We start from the raw sequence: 12,255 nt of genomic DNA, 5'->3' as shown, positions 1-12,255 counted from the left end.
AGAACGGAGAGATTAATATGCAGAGGAAGTGGAAAATACAGTAGCACTGGAAACGAAAGTGGCTGGTGCTCTGAAGACCATGATAAAAAAAAAAAAAGAAAAAAAAAGAAAGAAAAAAAAAAAGGGGGTCTGAATGTAAAGGCTGCAAGAGAATTGCATGGTATTTTAGTAGCCTACCTATAGCAACTTTGGTAGGCTACGTGTTCCCTTCATGTCATCAAATGGGTTGGGCGGTGGGTTAGTGCCCCTACCTGTAATACAGCTACAGTCGACCTCAGCTATTAGTTGGGGTTACGTACTGGATCCCCCCCGCAAAATGGGTGAAATCCGCAAATAATCCACACCATCCACAAAAATCACTGGTATCACTGTTTTAACAATTCCCATTCCCTACAGACCCACTATGAGACCTATAAATGCATTTTATGGCACATCAATACTTCCTAAAACGAGAGTACAGGATGATACACAAGCCTTTCTGGGCACAGTGAACTGTACTCAATCACGCGAAGATGACAATGAGAGTTTGCTGTGCAGGACATGATGGATGATGAATGATGAATATTCTGTACTGCATGGCACGATGAGCTCTAGCTGAGCTCTGAAGAATCACTGAAGGAGGGAGGGTCATCAGGGTCATCAGAGGCAGCTGGGGTTGAAGGTGGAGGCAACTCCATTTCTGCAGTTACACTGTCTTTAACAGCATCGCGAATGTTCGTCTTATTTTTCTTGATGTAACGTACCGTGCTCTCGTTCAGACCAAAATATCGGCCAACAGCCGCGAACAACTGCCCCTCATGCACCATGTTCAGCAGTTTCACATAATCTTCCAGTGACATCACTTTTCTCTGCTGCTTCGGCTCCCTGGCAGCAAATACACCCTGAGCAACATGCTTAGGACCCATTTTTCACAAGGATAAAGAATGGAACTGATTAGCAGAGCCGCAATAACACAACAAAAGCGGATGCACAACCCATGAGATGAACTGAGTGAGAATGAGTGTGGTGGCATGTCTCGGTCCCCTTTTTAAACGGCCAACAGGACAGGGAGAAAGAAGACATTGGCAGATAATATGGGATGCTAACTGAGAGCGAAACACAAGCAAGCTCTCACTGCAAGAAAAGAGCGGGATATTTGTGTTGTGAAATACCGAGGGCTGTAGAGTGCTGACGCCCTGTGCTGAACAGCAGATACCTGTACCGGGTAACTGCACGGTTTATCTCTATAGGACAGTATTTCTCTGGGAAAACATGCATAAAAATCACTTATGAACCAGCTGATGCTGTAGGAAAAGCAGAAAATATCTTCCTGTGAATTTTTGAAATAATTTTCCCTGAAAAATGCATGAATAGGTGAACCACCATATAGCAGGGGTTGACTGTAGCTCAAAAGACAAACGGCCACTCCTTACCCTTACAGGATTATGGTGTCTGGCGATGGTTTGTGCATATGGAGAGAATGGACAATGAGCGATTGGTGAAAAAGATAACTAGATCTGATGTGAGAGGTGTAAGGCTGAGAGGAAGACCACGAATAGGATGGATGGAGAGTGTGAAGAGAGCGCTGGATGCGAGAGGGATGTCTGTTGAGCAAGGAAGAGTGGCTGTGCGTGACAGAAATAAATGGAGAGAAGTTGTGAATGAATAAGTGATGACGCAGCCCTGAGGGGATATTCTCCCGCATTTGGTCTGGTCAGCTAGTCAGGTCAGGTGCGGGTAAGGGAATGGGTCTGTTATGATGTGGCAGAGGTAAACCAGTTCTGCTGTCGGGCCCTGCTGCGGATGTCACTGAGTGCTTTGCGCAGTTGACCCTTGTGCGGTGTGGTGCGGTGAGGATCTGTCCGTTCTCCCCTTTGGGGCTAAGATGTGAATGAATGTGTTTGAATGGATGAGTAAATGGAGAGTGTGTCGTCCTGTCTCGGCTACCTCCCTTTCCTTGGGGGAGCAGCCTAGGTATATAGATAGATAGATAGGCTATTGACAGACAGGTACATCAACTTTAGTGTGGCAAGAGAATGAGAAATCAAGAGTGAGACCAGTGGTGGTGGGCTGAGGAATGTTTGTGGAGTTACAGAGAGACTAAAATAAGAAATAATGCGATTTGTGAAAGATGTGAAGCAAGGAAGTGTACTGACAAGAGATTATAAGGAAGTGTGCTTTGATGGAATGGTCATTATGGCCATACAAAGAGAAGGGATGTAAACAGGAGTAAACAAAGTACAGTATACCCTCGATGTAATGAACTAATTGGTACCAGACTCCTGATATTAAAGCAGAACACCATGCTGTTCAGTAATTTCCCAAGCGTCATGGCTATTACTGAACAAAGATCATTAAATACAGAACATCGTTCGGCCGTAAAGTCGTACACAATAATATACAGCTAGGTCTTAATGGCTCTTTTGCTCAATAAATGCTCTATTTACTAACTTATGTGTTTAGTCTTACCTTTCAGGAAGTAATTGCACTGCAAATAAAGACTGCAAGTAAACCTTGGATAAAAATCTACATTCGTTCGTCATCAGCTGGGAGTGAGACAGGCTTTTCTCACTACCCTCCATGACAGTATGCTTCTCCTATAAAGATAATATTTTCCTCTTGGTCTTGGTTGTTGGGGGAGAAGCACATGAAGGTCGTGATGCCATGACTTCAGGCAGTAGTGGTAATGTTATGCTGGATGTTTTTAGACCGACTTTTCGCTCTAAAGACACCCGCGACTGAGCGGGGTCCTCTTTCTAGACCGGAAGTAGAACACTTACAAACGAACAGGGCATAAAAACTCGGCAGTATACCTTAACACATCTATTGTCTCAGTTCAATCTCCTTTCAACACACATACAGAGATATACTGAATATGGATGGGGTAAAGTGACAGGGTGACTAAAGCTAGTATAACATATCCATGGGCAAGGTATTGATGCCTGAGTCAGTGTACAATTTCACTTCAATACACATACTGTATATAACATGTCACGTGGGCACGGTATTGATGTCAGAGCCAGTGCATAATTTCCTTTCAATATACACATCAAGATACACTGAATACGAATAGAGTGAAGTGACAAGTTAATTAATACTAGCATATCACATGGGCACAGTATTTATGCCTGAGTCAATGTACGAGAGAATGTCACTTAGCCGCGGCGACACTGATCACGCACTATGTCTTTTGGACTGTACTCTGGCCGCACACTAGTACATTACCCTGGTTCCGGAGGGCTTAGGCATAAACACAGTACTTTGGATAAACTAGAGTAGGAACCTTGGTGTATTGTTTCTGTCTCACTGCTCGCGTCACTTATAGTCACTTGCACTGTCTAAGTCTTTAGCACGACCCTGGGAGTTGGAGGTGTCGTCACTGGGCTACTGAGGCCTGGGTTTAACTGAGGTGATGCCCGGGGAGTGGGAGGGGGCCCTTCTGGAAAGCTCTCCTGTAGAAGGCATGGGACAGCTCTCAGGGGTGTTGCGACCCGGGCGCGTGTCTGGTCTGGGGTGCAGGGAGGCCCTTTCCTATGAGGGCCTTGACCTGGTAAGGGGCCCTCGGGACTGGGGCCAAACAGTGTCAGGAGTCGGGCCTGCCGCTTCTTACTCCTGGCGGAGGGCTGACGGAGAGTGGGGCTGGAGCAGTCCTGCCTTGGGGTCCGCAGGCTGGCCCTGGGAGGCCTGGTGCTGCGGTCGCCTCTAGCTTGGGGCGCTGTCAGAGGTTGACTGAGGCACCTCTCCCGTCGGGCGTCCGTCAGGATCTGGCGTCGTCCAGGGGCCCAGGGGCAGACCGTAGGGCGTGAACCTGGCCTTCAGCGACAGGACCTCGCCACCACTCCTGGAACGGCAGCACCTCCGGGGAACCACACCTGAAGGGAGAGAGAGAAGGGCGTCCCTCGCTGCCGAGGGGTAGTGAGCCGGCCGTGCAAGGGACCTTCCCCTCTGCGAGAACCCTCGAGACTGTGGATGAAGGGTGCACAGTGGCTGTCCCTTCCCCGATGTGTACAGTGGCCATCGTCGCAGCTCCACAGCCTCTTGGGGTTGCAGCAGAAGGACATACAGTGGCTGTTCCTTCCCCAGTACGTACAGTGGCCGTTACCGCAGTGCTGCTCCCAAAGGAGGAAGAGGCAGATGAGGGATGTGCAGTGGCCGTTGCCGCGGGTCTGCATGCCTAACGGAAAGTAGCTGAGGGACGTACAGTGGCCATTCCCTCCCTGGTATGTACAGTGGCCGTTACTGCAGCGTTGCCTGGGACTGTATCTGGGGCAGTCCCACCCTGATCCTGATGAGGGCTGGTCCGGCTGGGAAGTAGTGTCGCGTTCCTGCGACGTCGTGGTTGGGCAGGTTGAGCGAAAGACGGACATAAGGCCGGGGCGCACCTGGGCCCGTCTTGCTCTGGGCCAGCGTCGCATCCACCCGGCCCACTGTGGTGTCCTCCTGGGGTGGGGGTGGGGCTGCCACTCCATAGTGGGGTGGTGGGTCTGGCGGCGGGAGCATGCATTTCGGGTAAGGTAAAGTAGTACATAGTTGCTGAACTTGTGGAGTAATGTAAGGAGGTTCTCTCATGATGCTGGCCATCCAGAGACTCACGCGGCATTCTGTCATTTCTGCGGATGCGGAGCGCGTGCACGCGGTGTAGGGACGCCACACCAGTCAGTGTTTCCTGCACGTCCATTCTTTTACCAAATAACAATTTGTTAAATGAACATCATGTTCGGTCAGCTCAAGGTGGTCGTTAAAACCGAAATTCATTAAAAGTGGATTCGATATACTGAGGGTTTACTGTATATGTGAAGGTGGGAGAAGGTATGGTAGGCCAAGAAAGTGGAAAGATAGGGTAAAATAAGTGTGTGAGAAAATGAGGAATGAAGGTTGATGGGGTTAGGGAACTGATGGGTCTGAGTTGGTTGGATGAATTATGTAAACAAGAGCACATGACAAGGTTTTTAACATAATGGACAACAGATTGGCCTGACAAGTAATATGAATCACACCTATAAAGAAAAAATGAAGATGATCATGCCTACAAGGAGGAATTAGGTTTGCCAGGGCCTGAGTGAATGAGTACGTAACCCATTTCACTGAGCATGTGGCTGATAATTAATTTGTTTTCCTCTTTCTTTGCTTTCCAAATGGGAAAAAAAGATACAGATGATGATAACAGTGATGATGAAAAATACAAGGTACTGTACAATACACAGGAAAAGAAGTAGAGAAAACTTTGAAAAAAAATATATATATATTTACAAGAATCTCTATTTACAATTTCATTTACAAAGGCTCCAGTATGCTTGCATGCACCAGCCTTGGTCACCTAATGGTGGCTTTCCATGCTGCCCAATCTCTGGCAGCCTCCTTATTCAGTCCCTTATCCCTGAGATCACACTCTATGGTCTTTTTCGATCTGCCTCTCACAACCCTACCCACAACGTTAACACTTCCCACTTTCTGCACCGAACTGTCATCCCCCATCCTCACCACATGTCCATACTATCTCAATCTACCTCTCCTCATCACAACACCAATACATTCCAGTCCCATCCTTCCTCTTAACTCTTTCATCACAAACCTAGCTCCCCCAGGCCTCATATTCAAGGACGCACTGCTCAACCTCCTACTCACTGTCATTTCTGAACGTGTGAGCCTGCAAGTATCCTCTTCCTTTACTGCCAAGGTCTCACTACCATAGAGCATTACACTACTAACACATGCCGCATATAAAGATCTCTTAGCACTGAGGGAGAGCCCTCTCAAAATCGGGAGAGGCAACAGCTCCCTGAACTTCTTCCAATCACTCCTCACTCTAGTCCCAAAGTGGCTCCACACCCACCTTCAGCACATAACAAGTCTCATAAGTAGCAAAACTCTTCCACGCACTCAAGAGACTCATCAGCAAAACCAATCTTTTTACACCTGACAATGTCCACATGCTCTCTCTGACACATTGCAAACATATCAGCATTATCTCATAGTCAACCTCTAATACCACTATATCTCTTATGCACCCACTTATCAAAAGCACCGCACAAGATGGCAGTACTTCCCACACCCTTGTGGCAAACTGCATATGGCCACCCTCCTCTTCCTTTGACAGTACTGCTACCAACCCTAGATACTGTACCATCAAATTTGTTTTATCTACATTTACTTTCAAGCCCTTGTGCCCTATACCATCACTCCACTTCATAAATCTTTCCTCCACCACTTTTTCAGTCTCTGCAATCAACAACAAATCATAGGCATAAAACACATCCCACGGGAGACCATTTCTGATTTCATGTAAAAGAGCTTCAAGCACCATGATAAACAACAAGGGGCTCAAGACTGACCCCAGATTCACACTAGCATTCACAGAGAACTCATCACCCAAATCTCCATTCAATTTCACCTGGATGGGAGCACCCACATACACAGCCATTACCACTCTAACTAGCCACTCCCCGATCCCAAGCTTTCTCACTGCCCACTTCACCATCTTTCTAGGGAGGCCTTCCCCAAATCAACTAAAACAAAGTACAGATCCCTTTTCTTTCCTATATATTCTTCCTTAAGCTGTCGAACAATGAATATGGCATCAACTTCGCCTGGCATAAACCCAAACTGCATCTCATCAATATTCACTCTTTCTCTAATCATACCTTTTACTGTAGAACTATACCTTCATTATCTGTTCCAAAAGTTTTATGCCTCCATAATTTCCTCTTTCCAGGGCATCACCCTTCCCCTTGTACACATTTACAATTATTCTCTTCAGCCAATCATCTGGAACAACACACTCATATATAATCTGAAATAGTAACAACTGAGGGCATCACAACACCCCCAGGAGGTGACAACGGAAGGGTAAGCAGGGCGCGCACCACGTCCGTGCGATATAGACGTATGTCCCATACAGCCACGTGCCCCTATTCCACAAAATGCACCCGATGCGAACATCTCAGTCCGGGTGCATTACCCTTCCACTGACCCAGCCTTCGTCAGGATTGGGGTGGAGCTAATAAAACAGCTCCAGGCAGCACCCCAGTGACGGCCAGTAGCAGCACACTAAATGCAACGGCCTGTAGCCGTGCAGCCGTGACAGCCAGTAGCTGCACGCTAAAAGCAACGGCCAGCAGCCATGCAACTGTGAAGGCCGGTAGCCGCACCTTTAAGAGCTGGCCAGCAGCCGCTCAGTGCTGCCCACCCCCACCCTGCAGAACCCGTGACGGCCAGTTGCCTCACGCAGGGAGAGAAAGGTACGCCCTCTCTCCTTCTGCAGTTGCCTTGAGGGGCATGACACCGGTGACGGCCGGCAGCCGCACCAGTAGACAGGGGACGGCATGTAGCCACCCTTCGCCTACACATTGCCCCTCATACTGGACTTTGGCTACGGCTGGTAGCCGTGCCTGTAGGCAGGTGACGGCCGGTAGCCGGGCTTTGTCTGCGATCCTGACAGGAAGTTGGGCCCCGGTGACGGCCAATTGCTGCACCGACAGGAAAGGGACAGCCTGCAGCCGTCCTCCTCCTGTTGCCTAAGGGACCTCGGCAACAGCCAGTAGCCATGCCAGGGAGGGGCGCCTTAAAAACTCCTCACCCCGAGACCTCACAACCTGAGGGAGACCCCGTCTTGAGCTGCCCCACTGGTGGCAGAGTAAGTCCCATCCTTAACTCCCCAGACCGAGGCAGCCTCCAGGAGGAGAACCTTCCAATTAAGGACTAGTGGAGAGGACCCGTCCTGCCCCCGGGGCTGCACTCCATCCAGCCAGTGCCAGAGGGGGACCAGTACCTGTCGGACTGCTGCTGCCAGCAACGCCGCAGCCCTACCCTGACGGTGAAGCAGAGGGAGCGAGACTGCAGTAGATGGGCTCTCCATGGCACCCATAGTACCCCGAGGCGCGCCCTCTCCAGTCCAGAAGAGGAGCGATGCCCTTCCCACACTGGATGCCTGCAGGAGTGCCAGCAATGGATATTTGGCCTCAGTCCTGAGGGTCAAACCCCAGTAATGAGCCCCTCCAGTGTGGGGCCCTCACCACGCCTGACCACAGCCCGTTCCGGAGGACGACGCCCCCATGAGTAGCCCCGTGGCCCCTCAATGAAGGGACACCTGAGGGGACGCAGCCGACGCTGGGCCGCTGTCTGTTAGCCGCCGGCCCCCCCCCCCCTTGCTTGGCCTGCTCCCTTGCCACACATCCCCATAGCGACTGTGACTTCCCTGCTCGTGAGGTGAAAGTGTCTATCAGAGTATAGAATACAGTGACAGTGTCTAAACTCTACTAAACATGATAAGAGACATGAGCAGTGTTCTATCTCCCTATTTCATTTGGTGTAATGCAGAACAGGTATACAATTATCATATAATACAAGCAGCCCTAGAACAAAGTGTACTGTAATTCCAGCTTCACTTAAGTACAGTGTCTGTCTGTCTGTCTGTTCCCGAGACTGTCGGTATCCTGCGTGATACCTGTAGTATTTATATACCTGCCAATTCCAGTCCTTGCCTTTGGATACAGTCTCGTGAACTGTCTAGCTTCCTGTAACCTGAATTTGGTAATATGCCTGTAAGGATGTTGCCCTGTGATTTTATGCCCTGTTCCTCTCACACTGTGTCTAAGCTCCGGTCTAAAAAGGGATCAGGATGGGAATCCAGCCCAAAAACACCTAGCATAACATAATCATAATTATCAAATCAGTAATTAACCCAACTCCTATATTTCCCGAGGTATTCAGAATTTCAGCAGTCACCTCAGACACACTTTTTTTTTTTTTATGTGTGGAAGAAGGAACCGAAGGCTAGGAGCCTGCAAACAGTTAAAAAAAAAAAAAAAAAAAAAAAAAAAAAAAAGAGAGAGAGAGCCAAATTCAAGATCTGTTCACTTCGAGATGCCTGGACACACTGCATTTGAAAGACTGGAGATCATAGGAAGTAGGAAATACAGACAGAGGGAGACAGTTCCAGAGTTAACCTGTTGCATAAATTAAGGACTGGGAGTAGTGGTTAACTCTTGCATTAGAAAGCTGGAAAGAAAAGGGATGACAGTTTGTTGCTAGACGGGTGCTATGCACCCGTCGTAGAGGTGGAGGGATGCAAGCAGACAGTTCAGGGGAGCAGTGACCATGAAGTGTCGAATATAAGAGATAAAGATGCAATAGTGCAGTGAAGAGACAAAGGCTGAAGGAAGCCAGTAAAAGGAGGAGAGTTAATGAGACGAAAAGTCTTTGACTCCATCCTATTGAGAAGACCTGCATGTGGGGAGCCTCCTCACAAATAAGAGTTGTACTCTACACAAGGGCGAATAAAACCTGTGTATAAAGTCAACAACTGTGCAGTGGTAAAGAAGGTACAGAGTTGGCTTAGCACACCCAATCTCTTGGAAGCAGATTTTACAAGAGATGCAATATGATCTTCCCAAGATAAGTCCCGAGTGAATGAAACCCCATGCATGTTCAACGATGATGCAGGATTGAGCTGGATATTATTAAACACTAGTGAGCATACCTGTGGAAGATTTTGTCAGGTAGATAGGTGTAAAAACTGAGTCATTGATGCATTAAAAACAAGATCATTTTTACCCCAACCAGAGATACAAGCCATGTCAGACATTAGGTGTGCCATAGCCTCATCCCTTGTTTGTTGAAGTGACTGTTGAGATGGACGTTGTGGGAACCGAATGGAGAGGTGAAGGGTGGAATCATCAGCGTATGAGTGGATAGGGTTAGATGTACTGCTTAGAAGGACAATGATGAATAAAGGATGAGAGGTGGTGATAGGACAGAGCCCTGAGGAACACCACTGTTGAAAGATCTAGGAGAAGAACCATGGCCGACTACAACAGCTGCTATAGAATGACTATAAAAGAAGCTACAGATTAAGACACAGATAGAAGGATAGAAACCGTAAGAGGGCAGTTTGGAAGTTAAAGATTTATGCCAGACTCGATCGAAAGCCTTTGAAATATCAAGTACAATGGCAAAGTTTTTGTCAAAGTCCCAAAAGGAGGATTACCAGGAGTCTGAAAAGGAGGTGAGAAGATCGCCAGCGGAGTGTCCCTGACGGAACCCATACTGATGATCAGAAAGAAGGTTGTGATAGGAAAGATGCTTTAAATTTTTTTTGTTAAGAATAGACTTGAAAACTTTTGAAAGACAGGATGTTAAAGCAACTGGACAACAGTTAGAGGGTTGGGAATGGTCACCCTTCTTTGGGACTGGCTGAATGAGAGCAAACTTCCAGCAAGAAGGAAAGGTACAAGATGAAAGACAAAGGTGAAAGCGTTTACCTAGGCAGGGTGTAAGCACAGAAGCATAGTTTTTGAGGACAACAGGAAGGACTCCATCAGGCCCATATGCCTTGTTAGTATTGAGGCCAGTGATGGCAGAAAATACATCAGCTGAAGAAATTTTAATGTCAGCCATCAGGAAGTCAGAGGAGGGAAGTGATGGAGGAACAGCACCGGAATCGTCTAAGATGGAATTGGAGGAGAAAGTCTGATTGAAGAGATCTGCTTTATCAGTAGAAAAAATAGCTACAGATCCATCAGAGTAAAAAAGAGGAGGGAAGGATGATGAGGTAAAGTTGTTAGACAGGTTTTTGGCAAGGTGCCAGAAGGAACGGGAAGAATTCGAGTTGAAGAGTTGTGAACATTTAGTATGGATGAAATTATTTTTAGCAGAGCAAAGAACAGACTACACACAATTCCAGGCAGAAATATAAAAAAAGATGTGATTCAGGGGTGGGTTGGCTCCGGTACCTTTTACAGGCCCTCTCCTTGTTGTGGACAACATTAGAACTACCATGATTAAACTAAGGCTTTCTTGCATTAGTCAGAGGATATGAGAGAGGAATGTATGCTTCCATGCCCAAAAGAATAACTTCCGTAATGCGCAAGGCACACTAAGATAGCTCCCGACCATGGAAGCAATAATCATTCCAGGGAAAATCAAAGAAGTACTGCCTGAGGGCCTCCCAATCTGCACCTCCAAAGTGCCACAGTCGACATTTGTTTGGAGGGTCCACAGGCCGTACTGGAGCGATAGGACAGGTTGAGGTAATAAGGTTGTGATCAGAGGAGCCCAATGGAGAGGAATGATTAACAGTGTAAGCAGAAGGATTTGATGTAAGGATGAGGTCAAGTATGTTGGAGCTGTCTCCAAGGCGGTCAGGGATACAGGTAGTGTGCTGTACAAGTTGCTCTAGGTCATTAAGGATAGAAAAGCTGTAGGCTTGTTCACCAGGTGGATCAGTGAAAGCAGAGAGCCAAAGGTGGTGGTGAACATTGAAATCTCCTAGAATGGAGATTTCAGAGGAAGCAGAAATGAATAGACTGTGTTCCATCATAGAAATAAGATAGTCAAAGAATTTTTGATATTCAGTAGAATTAGGGGATAAGTCGAGAACGACAGGAGAGCTGAAGCCAGAGAGTAGAGAATTCAGAAGAATCAAGTTCAGAAACATGAAAGCAAGATAAGCCGTTGTGCATATATACACAAAAGCCACCACTGGCTTCGAAATGAGTATAGAAAAAGTAGGAGGATACAGAAAAGGGTTTGCCGTCAGTTGCCTCAGACAGCTGAGTCCCGGTTTAGAAGAGAAGGTGAGGTTTAGAGGAGGAGAGGTGGTGTTCAACAGAGAGAAAGTTAGAGGAAAGGCCACGAATGTTGCAGATATGAAGAAGTGAGTCAGACAGTAATTCCAGGCAGCTCAATGAGTCGTCACCAGGAGAGGGGCGTATGGTGGGGGAATTCATGGCCCCCCCCCCTTGGGGACTCCGAGGCATGGTTAATGTGTGCCATTTTTCTTTTCAATTTTGAAAAGGAAGTGCAGTGTGTACTGTGCATGTAGATTGGTGCTGACAGCCAGAGAAACCCGTACTGGAGAGTACGCTGGCCTACTCTCTGCGTTACTGAAACACTGAAAAAGTTCAGCAAAGGGGTATGGTCAGGAACTAGTCCCGAGGGCTGGTGAAATGGGAGCTGCAGCTCTCCCTGCCATCAGCTTTCCATCCACCTTGGAAGTACCACCCTGCTCGACTGGTGCTACAGTCTACTCCTCTTCCCTTCCTAACTCGATGCTGCTCACAGTAGCAGCATCAACCAAAGGCCAAAGGCCAAACAATGGGTCTGCTGACTCCAAACCTTCCCTGTTTCAAACTACTCATTCAGCAACTGGTTATAATGGTCTCTTCAGGCACCTTTAATATCATGCCTGTTCACTGTTACCTTTCCTTCATCTTTCTTCACACACTGCTCACCTTTATCCCCGTTTTCCCTCATCTGATCTGCCACCTTAAATACCAC

Source organism: Coenobita brevimanus, chromosome 86 (assembly GCF_032717465.1).
Source record: "Coenobita brevimanus isolate Jiangsu-jjx chromosome 86, ASM3271746v2, whole genome shotgun sequence".
Taxonomy (NCBI): Eukaryota; Metazoa; Arthropoda; class Malacostraca; order Decapoda; family Coenobitidae; genus Coenobita; species Coenobita brevimanus.
Note: the sequence above shows the minus strand (reverse complement) of the source record.